Source organism: Phoxinus phoxinus (genome assembly GCF_949152265.1).
Source record: "Phoxinus phoxinus genome assembly, chromosome: 2".
Classification (NCBI taxonomy): domain Eukaryota; kingdom Metazoa; phylum Chordata; class Actinopteri; order Cypriniformes; family Leuciscidae; genus Phoxinus; species Phoxinus phoxinus.
This window is the reverse complement of record NC_136877.1, coordinates 50,578,780-50,591,475: the sequence shown is the minus strand read 5'-3', so window position 1 is coordinate 50,591,475 and position 12,696 is coordinate 50,578,780. Positions and strand designations below refer to the sequence as shown.

At 40.9% G+C, this 12,696-nt stretch overlaps 2 protein-coding genes across 2 annotated transcripts in view; both read left to right on the top strand.

Moving 5' to 3' along the window:
- LOC306992573 (uncharacterized protein) overlaps nt 1-12,696 on the top strand; it is an 868,003-nt gene that overhangs the window by 589,828 nt on the left and 265,479 nt on the right. The gene's annotated exons all lie outside the window — the stretch shown is intronic.
- LOC306992642 (SLAM family member 5) overlaps nt 1-12,696 on the top strand; it is a 239,746-nt gene that overhangs the window by 76,925 nt on the left and 150,125 nt on the right. The gene's annotated exons all lie outside the window — the stretch shown is intronic.

Sequence of the window (12,696 nt, the reverse complement as noted above, 5' to 3'; positions counted from 1 at the left end):
CTTCAGTCCAGGTCTTCCCCTCGTTTATAAAGTGATACTGACGCTGAACACATTCAGATATGGAGCAGAGAGCTGTGAAAGAGAGGGTTTGATTTAATGCTTTTCATAACAGGGTCAAACCTGACGAAACTATAAACCATAAATAAATCCAATAAACACACTCACCAATGAGAAGAAGAATGAAATATAAAGTTTGGTCCATTTCTGAGGAAGAAACACATTGAAAAACTCAGAAATCAAACATTCACAGATTAGTTTTGGAGTAAAATATGACAATATCAATGATACGAATGAAACACACAATAACTTCTTACTTTAGAGGTTGTGTGTTTCTGTCCTGAGTCTGATGTTTCTGTCTGCAGATTTAAACTACGTGATTATTATATCTACTCTCATCCCTCATTCAGCTCATCAGATCATTTGTGTATTTCTCTAAAACTAGTTTGCATATTTTACTTCTTCCTTGTTTGTGTTTGTCTACCCCTATTTTTCTGTATTTGCATATTGACGTCAGTATCTGTTCATCTACAATTTCTGTAGAATAAAGTCTTAGCAACAACATGGACTAATCAGGAAAATATATAAACATTTATGATTTATATTTTAACAATCACAGCTAAACAGCTGATTTAATGTTATTGCTGGACTTTATAACTCATGTTACATCCCAGTTCAATTTTACATGTATGTTTGTATTTCAGTCAGGACCACTTTTGTCAAATGTATATTTAATATAATGATAATGATAATGCAGTTAGTGTTGGCAATATGGTTCTGTTCTGTGCAAATGCAGCCGTTCCTATGAGCAGCAAGTCAAGTCCCCTTTAGTGTAACAGAACAGATCCAGTAATCATGCATAACATACACAGGCCTCGTTAAAATTCACAACATTGAACATGAGTTGTGGTAAACAAGCCAAAATACATGAGATAGGATGATGTACATGTAACTTACTGGTATCCGTGCAGATAATCACAAGACAGATAACAGATTAGATCACAGATCTCCAGGCTAAAGGTGGAGCTGGGGATGGAGGAGGGAAGTTAACTCCAGCGTGAAGCCATGCAACAGAAGAGAGGATTTAAAAGAGTGTGTGTCAAAACACATCAGCAACAGATGATTGTCAGCTAATGCAAGCTTTACTGACGTGGCCTGAACAGATGCAATGCTTGATTTCTCTGATCATATTTAGAGGGATAGTTCACCCAAAAATGAAAATTAGCCCATGATTTACTCACCCTGAAGCCATCCTAGGTGTATATGACATTCTTCTTTCAGACGAACAGAATCAGACTATTAATAAAATCTCCAGTGCCCGGTTGCATAAAGCACCTTAAGTTTTTCCCTTAAGTATGACACTTAAGGGGCGATTTCCCCTTACCTAAGAGAATAACTTAAGGGTGTTGCATATAATCTCTTAAACGATTCTCTTAGGTAAGGGAAACATTTAAGTGTTTCACGACAGCGATCCTGGATTCACGTTATAAAAGTCTGTTGTTGCCATAGATACGCAAAACACTAACACAAGCGGGAAATAGCCCCCGCAACCCGGTGAACCACTCTGCTGATAGACGATTTATGAACGTGGAAAACATCTCCCACTATCGTCTGAAAACTCCCAGTTGCAAAAAAACGCAGTGCTATAAGCAGTTGTAACACCGCAGGTAAAGAGTGGTTGCGATCTGTGACACGGTCAAGGTCGCCGTCTAGTTTGTTAGTGATGTCAAATATTGCGCGTCGATCAAAACGGTATTCATGCAACAACAGGGTTCTCCCTATCCCTAAAAATTATTCTTGGCACATAATTATTTTCAGCTGGTTCCATAAATTCAGCCATGTCGTCTTATTTTTTGTCCGCGTTACTCTTAAGGTTGCGATTTCCAAACCTTAAGTTATACTTATGGAAATGACCGTTAAGGGGTTTTATGCAACACTTAACGCTTTTTAAGGGATTATTTAAGTGAAAAAAAGCATTTAAGGGAAATTCTAAGTGTTTATGACGTTTCACTTAAAAAAACAGTTAAGTAACACTTAAGGGTATTTTTCTGCAACACCCTTAGGTTTAAGGGAAACATAAGGGCGAACTTAAGGGAAAATTTCACTTAAGGTGCTTTATGCAACCGGGCACTGGCTCTTTCGAGCTTTATAATGGCATTGTAATGACTCAGAGGGCAGAGACAGATCCATATGCAACAGATTTATTCAACAGAAAAGACAGGCAAAAGGTAACTCAGGAAGATGATAATAAAGAGGTGCAGGCTGAGACGTGAGTAGGACCGGGCTGGGGGTTACAGTATCCAGGGACGGGCTTTGGGTCTAGGCAGGCAGCAGAGATCAGAATCCGGGACGGGCTGGGGGTCGATAGGCAGGCTGCAGACATACAGATAGGGTAGTTCAGCGTGGTCGGAGCACAGGTAGACAGAGAATCAGGAGAAACGCTCGGACATGCACACATAGAGAGGCAATACTTCGCAAAGAACGCTCTGTTAACGAGGCAGATAAAGGCTGGCCAATGAGATATCATTCAGAACAGGTGAAGGTTAATCAGAGCGCAAATGATGCATACTAAGGGAAAAGTATGCAAAATAACTAGAATTCAGGAGAGGGCGCTCGTGGGTGAGAAATGATGGACCCAGGGAGACTGGACGCCGTAACAGGCATTAATGGGAGCCCAAAATTGTTAAGCCCAAGAAAGTGCATCCATCCATTATAAAAGTGCTCCACACAACTGCGTGGGGTTAATAAATTACCACATAAACCGAAAATTCTCGGGCCAGCAGCATGTGTCCAAATTTCAATCTTAACCGTTTTATTTCATCAGAAATTATCTGAAAACAAGGCTTTAAGTGTAAAATAGCGAAATTGTCCTTTAAACACGATTGCAGCAGCAAAGAACGCTAAAGTGAAGTGAGATCAGGTGATGGTGGAGAACTGTTCAATAAAACTTCAACATCTAAATCTCTGTTAATTCCCAACAAGACAATTTTTTGTACATGTATGAATTAAATAGTGTTAAACTGGTCTGTAAACTGGTTTCACACTCCAGTGTGGAAGTCAGTTGTAGTTCTTGTGTTTCTCTTTTTACTGTTCTTGTTTCTCTTTCCTTCAGTGATTCTGCTTGTTAACAGACGTGAGTATCTGAATTCACATATTCATTCACTCAGTCAAGTGGACTATATTAGTGAACTAATGTAGGGAATAGTGAATGAGTGTTTATGGTGTGATTTGGAACACAGCCTCTGAGCGTCGACTTTGAGCGCTGTTAATTCACAGTATATTCCTGTTGGCTATTTTCTACATTTATGTTTTCTACGGTATATTACTTTTTTAATGTAAAAGGGTATGTTACTGTCAAAATTTGGCCATTTTGTTTTACAGCAAGGTTTAACAGTGGAGCTATACTAAGTGAAGAGTAAATGTGAAGTAAATGATCAGGTACTCTCAGTTCTTTTTTTTTAGTTACTAGAACTCTTATGTGGCCTAAGTGAACAATACTAAGCCTTTGCTAGTACTTTACTTCACTTTACTTGTTTTTTGAGTAAACTATCCCTTTAACCCTTTAGAACCGAATGTGTCGTCGCCGACACAGATCAGCGAGCTGTATTCATTATACCGTAACTCTTCAACCGTTTGCACTATAAAAACCATTCAAATTGCCTCTGAAAGTAGACAACATGCGTTTTTCGGCAATATACGGCTTATTACGGTAATTTCGTGCTTTCCATCAGCAAATGACAGCGGGCTTTCTGGCAAAGCGGGAAGGAAGGATTTGAACCGAGAGATATGAAGCGCTTCAGGTTAGAGTGTTTTGGAAAATTAGAAAATAATAAAAGAAACTAACAAATACATGATGAAATCAGGTAGACAGCAGAAGAGGGGATTGGGATGATTTTTAATGAAACTTGGGAGGCGGATGGCCATTACTTTTTCACGTATCTTTACATGTGGTGTATGCATGTGTATGTGTGTGTGCCTAATATGAATGGATGCATTTGTATGTGTGCGTGTATGAAAAAAAAGTGTCCTAAATTAAAACTGTGCAACCCAATGTCACAAAAAAAGACTTGTATAGTTGTATAATACTTAATTTTTCAACTTTAAAGTTAGTTTCTTTCATTCCTGATTTTTCAGTTTTTTTCTAAATAAGAATCGGAAAATGTATTGTCGTTTTTTGTTTTTTATGTCTATCTAAATTCTATTTACAAACTCACCACACACAATAATGGTCAATAACTGTAATTTGTTGAAAGCTAATATTTTTATGAAAAAGATGACACCTTGCATATGAAGATAGCACATTGTTTTAGAATTTTACAGTCAAAAAAATCTTAAAAATCTCAATCTAAATCTCAAAAAACACTTATTTTCTTTCATTTTGTATAAACGCTTATTTCACTTCTTGCTACAAAATTGTACTCTACTTCCGCTGTGTTCGTTCTTTTTATTTTATTTTATTTATTTTATGTCTTGTTTTGGTTTATATGTACTTTTATACAAAAATATTTGAGCCTCTCTTATATTGTTTATTGAAATCTGTATAATATATATATATATATATATATACGCTCAATAAAAAACTTTAAAATCAATCAAAAAATCTAAATATGTGAAAAATACCCATTTTAGCTTCAGGTTCTAAAGGGTTAACAAGTGTGAACAGCAAAAAAAGTTACATGGAATCCATTTTGAGTTTCATTCATTTGTGGTTTAAAACCATATTCAACACATTTCTGGAAATCTGTTTCTGTCTGTTTCTGTGACTGCTCTGATTGGATTTCACGTGGATTGTCACTTTCTCACGCCATGTAAAACGTGAATGTCAGACGTTGTAGGAAAGATGCTGAAAGTCGCTGCAGAAACAAGGTTGTGTTGTTGAAAAGTGACGGTCGAGCAAAAAATGACAATATAATGGAGACGAGTTGAATTATGAGACCGTTGGAGATGAACACAGAATAAAGCCACACATGTCCTACGTTTCTGTCTCTGCCTCAGAAGACGCAGGACTCAAGCGCGACGACATATTGTCATGTTGTATAAGAAAATATCTAACATAAAACAACCCCTCCATGTTGTCGTTGATGTTTGGCGTTTTTGGCCTACCAACGCAACATTGCCAGTGAAACCACGAGACTCAAAAATCAGATCCGAACAATTGCGGTACACAGTGTGGACGGTAAATAATTTAGATCAGATTCCAATCGGATACACAAATAATTGGATTTGGACTGACAGTGTGAACACAGACTTTTTATCTGTTTGTGTGTGAACTGAACAACCCACTAATGATCTGATTGATGAGTGTTGAGTTAATTAGTGAAGACTGGTGATACTGGTTACTGAGAGCCTGTAAAAACCCAGTTTGAGGCTCCAGTCAAAGAGAAAGAAACGTGTGTGAGATGAAGGAGAGAGTTAGCCTGGTCCTACCAGACTCTCGTACATTTCATTTGTACAGACAGTCCGGCCACTCTTCATTGACAAGCGTTAACTTCCTTGGAAGTTTAAAACTATTGGATCTGCCCAGAGCCACTCTGGATCTGCCATAACCAATCGCTAACGTTTGGTCGTGAGTCTTGTGATGTATGACGACTTAAACTAGCGCACGATCTCAACGTCATCGTTCTTAACCACTCCCTCTGTTCGCTGATTGGACCGGTAAAAAATTGATCGGAGAAAACCCAAGAATACACCACAATCCCAGACGTTTTACTGAAGGAAAATTAAAATTGAGCGGAAGTACGTAGGAGGGCGGAGCCAGGCTAGGAGAGAGTGTGATTATCGAGAGAGTTTGTGTGTTGAGAGAGTTTGAGGGATTAAAAAAGACGAGATGAAGAGAAAAGAAAGATGTTTCCTTGTTTCACACACCGCTGGTGTTGAGGAGGAGACACGGCACACATTCACAACAGAGACGAGATAAAGACATTAAAGTGCTCATATCATGCTTTCATTCCCCTGAAGTCCATTTCATGTTAGTAAAGGTTGTTGGACCAATGAAACAATATCATCATCTTCTGCGGTTTCTGAATAAATGTGTCTTTATTTCCTCTGTCTAAATACTTGATTGTGATTGGCTGGAATTCAGACATTAAAACATTTTTTAATTTTTTTATTTATCTCTTTGTAAAAATTCTTATTTTGTTTAATTTCACACTCCTGCTGTTTACTCTTTGTTTCTTTGTTTATGAAACATGAACACATTTGCATGTAAACACATCCTCATCACTCATTTGTTTATGTCCACATTTAGACGTTCAGGATGGACAATATTTACATCTCTGGAACAGGAGAGACAGTGAGTGTAATTGTTCTATTCATTTCATTAAATTTCATTGAGTCATATTCATCTGTTAGTTTTACTGCAACAACAGGAAAGTTACTCTATAACAGTGTCCAGATTCAGAGCTGAATCCTTCGAAGGTCGAAGTGAAAGTTGTTAAAGGAACACTCCGACTTTTTGGGACTTTAGCCTATTCAACTTATCCCCCAGAGTTAGATAAGTCCATACATACCTTTTTCATCTCCGTGCGTGCTATAAGTCTGTTTGACGCACCCACCGCTAGCCTAGCTTAGCACAAAGACTGGATGTAAATGGTTGCAGCTAGCATACTAATCCAAATAAGTGACAAAATAACGCAAACATTTTCCTATTTACATGTTGTGATTTGTATAGTCATAGAGTGTACAAAAAACAAAGTCACATGAGACACAGACATATTTTAACCGTATAAATACTGGGAACTATATTCTCTGAAGGCGAAGCACTGCTACTTGGGCGGAGTGATAACCGCAGCACCTGATACGCGCTCTGAACGAACTCTCTGCTCCTCACCACGGCGCGTCTCAGGTGCTGCGGTTATCACTCCGCCCAAGTAGCAGTGCTTCGCCTTCAGAGAATATAGTTCCCAGTATTTATACGGTTAAAATATGTCTGTGTCTTATGTGACTTTGTTTTTTGTACACTCTATGATTATACAAATCACAACATGTAAATAGGAAAATGTTTGCGTTATTTTGTCACTTATTTGGATTAGTATGCTAGCTGCAACCATTTACATCCAGTCTTTGTGCTAAGCTAGGCTAGCGGTGGGTGCGTCAAACAGACTTATAGCACGCACGGAGATGAAAAAGGTATGTATGGACTTATCTAACTCTGGGGGATAAGTTGAATAGGCTAAAGTCCCAAAAAGTCGGAGTGTTCCTTTAAACGAGACGCTCTAACATAGAAGGATTTCCTGTTTACATCACCAGCTGTTCCCGCCCACCGCTCCTGTCGCCTAGCAACTGTGCAGATGCCATCAGGACACAGCAGAGACGTTTCTGACAGACTTTTAAATACTAAAGCCTTATTCGCACGGGATAAGTATTACCTGGTGACCTCTAGTTATTTGTAATAATTGCGGAGGTTGTCTGTGAATCCTGTGCGAATCGGCCATGTCTGTAATTTGTGAAGTAAAAATTCCCCCGCAAATTACCTACCATATTTCGCCGAACACAGAGGTCCTGTGATAATATTAGTCCTGTGCGAATCGGCATCTCTGATTTGTCAGGGGTTGTGTCACAGGTCGGGGGGGCCAAACCAGGCTGCACCCTCCCCTGAAACCCAGGACCACCCCGAGGAGCGTACCAGAAGGAACCAGACCGACAAAGGGATAAAAGTTGAACAAGTTTTATTAAGTAAAATCAGTCTACAAGGAAAGTCTCAAGAGTTTCTTCTGTGTTCCCCCCACCAGGACGGGACCGGGCCCTGGACACCCAGGAAGGCGTGGAGTACTCTTCGGGCCGCACGGGCCGTGTCGCAAGATGAGGAGCCGATCAACGGACCTCCTAGGTGGGTGCGTATTCCGGTAAGTAATACTTTCCCGAGGTTCCAGTAGAACTGGATTCTGTCGAAGGGCCGGAGGGACGTAGCACTGTGCGGATGGGCTGTTGGCCCGGGCGGGACCTTCTACCAGGAAGGTAGGTATACTCCAAGCAGGTAGGAGGGGCTTACGACTGAGAGGGAGGCTTCAGTGGACCCGATGGAAAGATGCTGCTAACGTCCCCTTTTTCCTCCGTAGGCGTCCCAGGAAGTCTCAGCAGAGAGATCAGTTGTCTATAGGACAAAGAGAATGATCAGGACAGGTGCGTACTCTTTGTTCGTTGGTGGGGGCTTATGGCTGAGAGGGAGGCTTCGGTGGAAGCGATGAAAGATGCTGCTAATGTCCCCTTTCTTCCTCCACAGGCGTCACAGGGAGTCTCAGCAGAAGGATCCGTTGTCTATAGGACAAAGAGAATGATCAGGACAGGTGCGTACTCTTTGTTCGTTGGTGGGGGCTTACGGCTGAGAGGGAGGCTCCGGTGGAACCGATGACAGAATGCTGCTAACGTCCCCTTTTTCCTCCACAGGCGTCACAGGAAGTCTCAGCAGAGGGATCGGTTGTCTATAGGACAAAGACAATGATCAAGACAGGTACGTACTCTTTATCCGTTGGTGGGGGCTTACGGCTGAGAGGGAGGCTTCGGTGGAACCGATGAAAGATGCTGCTAATGTCCCCTTCTTCCTCCACAGGCGTTACAGGAAGTCTCAGCAGAAGGATCCGTCCTCCGTACAACAGGGTAATTCAACACAACATGCACAGCTCTCCAAGTTATAACAATAAATCTTCTCACTGGGCTCCGGGTAGTTAATTTAAGACAGTGGTAGGCTTTCGGAATGGTGAGTGTACGGCGAATTAAGGTAATGAAACTTTCAATCCACTCTATCACCCCACTTCAAGCAATCGTCGTGTAAACTCTCCACTTCAGGCACTGCATAACCACACTCGGTGAATTAAGGCCAACACTCACCCCACGATTGCCAGCTCCAATGTCGAGCTGGATCAGGTCACACCCAGTAGCGAGGCGGTCAGGGTACTCCGTCACTAGCACGGGGAATCAGCACTTCCTCACCCACACTCAGAAGAGGAAGACAGGAGTTCAATGAATCACGCAATACACGCTCTCCCAAGCGGAACAATTAATGTTCAATCTCGGTGCAGGTGCATGTATGCAAACAATATTCAGATCTTAGTACTTATCGGTCCTCCAAGGATAAAGCGCGGCTTGATCTTCACTGACTCTCTCACAACAAAAGCTCATTCCTTCTCCCACATCTCCATTCAGGGCTACTTAATCGTGACTAGATCCATTCCACAGCCGAACAGCCAACCCCACAATAATCCTCAGTTACCTTCACACATCAGCCCAGTAGCAAGGGAAAATCCACTTCTCTCGAGGAACACGTCCAAAGGAAAACACATCCGAAGAAGACAAACATCCGAGGGGTAGAACAGCACCCGAAGAAGAACCACATCCGAGGGAAGAACGCACCGGAGGAATCCACCACACTCCGAGGGAAGAACACACAGGAAGAATCGACAACCTTGCCATGGCCTCTGTACTTCCTTTTTATAGGGTTGCCCCGCCTCCATAATCCTCTCGCAGATCGCCACATCAAACCCTCCGCACCAGATGTCAATCGGTCAATTAGTGTTGTTATTGTGACATACCGCGCAACCCGGAAGTGGGCCGGTGTTACAGCGACACCGTTCCGGGCGGAACACAATTCCAGCGGGAACTCAGTTCCGCTTCTCTTTCGTCACCTCGTGACAGTTGTATATAATTTTTTCAAGGTTTTTGTTTCCTGTGTGCTTTTTTATCCATCTTTCGCGAAGAATGGAGTGTTGGAGTGTTTTGATTGTATTTTGGGTGCTGGGTCATATCGCTATAAACCATACAACTATACAATTTGCAGAAAGAGAAGCTGAAAACCATCAGAAGAATGATTAAAATAAATGATAAAAGAATGCTTAGATGAAGATGAATGACATGTATAGCAGCATGCGGTAAGGAACATTCTTCTGTTTATGATACATCATACGGCTAGACTTATAAAAACAAGACATTTCCAAGCAATAGCCTATATTGACATATCCATATAAAATCACAAGCTTCGTTTATCCCGTTCGAATGCGCCACACGAAATTCAGATGTGGGGGGGTAATTTCTAAATCACATGAGGTCCCCAGATAATACTAAACCAGTGCGAATAGGGCTTAAGATGGAGACAGAAATTTATTTATTTTTAGAAGCCAGCGCTGAGACAAGACCATAGACAGTTAAAAGAAGTCTGTTTAAACTGTGTAATGTTGATTCTATGTAACTATCAGTAATTACTGAACTTCATGTTATTTAACTGTACACATTTCGTTTCGTATTTGAAATAAGCAGTGATGGAACAACTCTGACCTGCAAGGGAGTTTTAGTTAAAACCCAACAGACACGGGACGTCAAAATTTTGTTGAAAATTTAAATTTGGTTGATGTCTAAACAAATATTTGTTTGATGTCAAGCTCAGATGTTGGCCAGAACAAACACCACTGAATAAAACACCTCTAAATAAGATCAGTGAATTAGACCACTGTGATTATATCTTTATCATAAACAGCAGCCAGAATAAAACTAATATTAAAAAATCAAGTCAAAATGCACAACTAAAGCAAACAATGAAACCAAACTTATTTTATGTATTACTTAATTCAAAGTTCCCGCGGCGGTAAAATTGCGTGTTTGTATTTGCTGCCTTTGACCGCTAAGAGGCGCTACAATCGCAGACTTTGAAAAGTGTCAGTTTATTCTCTCTATTGCGTAATCTGCCGCCGCGCCGCGGCTCATTGACCCCTAATTTCCACCAACTGCGGAACGGCTGCGGATCCGCTCTGGAACGGCGGCGGAGTCAATAGGTTTCCATTAAAGTCAATGTGTGTATTTTCACTGACTGCGGAACGGCTGCGTTCTGACTCCGGCGATCCGCAGCCCTCCGGAGCAGATACGCAGAGCTTCTATTTTTGCCGGATGCCGGAGAGCTCCGCAGCACTACAGGGCAGAGTGCGCAGGACAGGAAGTCGAACAAAAAACAGAACAAAACAAAACAAAATAAAAGATCCGTTTAATTTTCAAAATAAAATACACCGTGATCATGGCGGATCATATTTCCCTACACTACACCTTGAAAATGGATGGAAAACTGTTCCAGTTTGGTGGTTCTGTTTATCGAAACTACATATCGCGCGATCACACGTGATTAGCGAGATCTCGTGGGTCCTCGGCTGCAGCCGCTCTGCAACAAATCCGGACCTGGTGGGTATTGAAGGACAGCGGAGCACGGAGCCGACACGCAGCGGAGCCGATCCGCAGTTGGTGGAAATCCTGGGTGAGTGTGATTGAAATGTGGTACTAGCAGATCAATTCAAGTGAAACATTGTAGTTAAACGAATTCATATAATCACAAGACTGAAATTAAATGTAATACATTTAATAAATAATGAAAACATTTCAACACAAAACATTGCAATAGAAAGATATTAGGCTACATCAATGAGGGTTTCCAAGAGCATAAGACGTGATCTTAACAGCGATCCGATGATAGCTCTGTGGACAACGCAACAGCACGAGCTTCATGGAGCTTCAAGCGATGCGAGATCGAATCTCATAGCCTTAGCTGACAGTGGTAAATGTTTTACCATTCTTGATGCTTAGATAGGTAACTGTTTATTGAAGTCAAGCGTTTTGTTTAATTATCAATGGCACATTACATCATAAATTTGCTACATTCCAGTAGAGCCGCTGCACAGACGACAAAACTGATGAAGGAAGATTGTCAGCCGATCGCGTCCGAAAATGAAAATGATGAAGCTACCTTTAATCTGCTAAATTATTGTTTTGTGAATCATTCATGAAATTGAGATGACTGACATTGATACACGCCATAGCAAAAGAAGAAATGTTTAAAAACAGATCCTGGACATTTCAAGGTTTAAATAAAGTGTCGGGGGCAGTTTATTTATTTAAAACAGGGTTGCATCGAGTTAGAGTTTATTTTCTAAGTAAGAAACAGAATCTTATTCTTGCGACATTTTAAATCTGTATTGCCAAAGAAATTGCAGCTAAATAAACAATTAAAACAGTAGGCTAGTCTACAAAACGAAAATAGTTCAAAGCAACATAAATTAAGATAATGCGCTTTTCTTTGCTTCTCTCTCGCGCTGGATCTCTTTTATTTTAGTTTATTTAGTCTCCCTGCATTGCGCGCGCCGGGTCTCTCTCGAAATTACACATTTCAGGGTAAAAACCCATCATACAGCGGATAATACTGTAGTATGTCGCTGTGTGTCGTTTTATAAAAAAAACTGTAACAAATGATTGAGCCTTGCTTCAAAGAAACAGAATGCCTGGTTGAGTTCACCGTTCAATAAAACGAGGTGGATCGCGAATAAAAGGAGAAGGTCCTCACTGCAGAACATGAAATCCACTGGGAGGAGATGGATCCAGATCCAACTCCTCCCACTATATATACTTCGCCCCCACGCCCCAGCCCCACCACCAGATGAACCAGCATATCGGTGATCACCATTGTTTGCTCTCATCAATGTAAGTCTACATTTTAATTACTAATATAGTCGAGATAGATTAATAATTTAGTGTGCGTTTTTAAGTAATGATCACACTTAAATATATGTTAAAGTTTTGACAGTGTCCATACTTTTTGATAACACCAAGACATGTTTAACTAGTCCGCTAAACTGGCATCCATTAATGGTAAGTTATAGGGCTGAACGATACATTGAATTTTCATCGTCATCGCGATATGAACTCCCGCGATGAACACATCGCAACAGACAG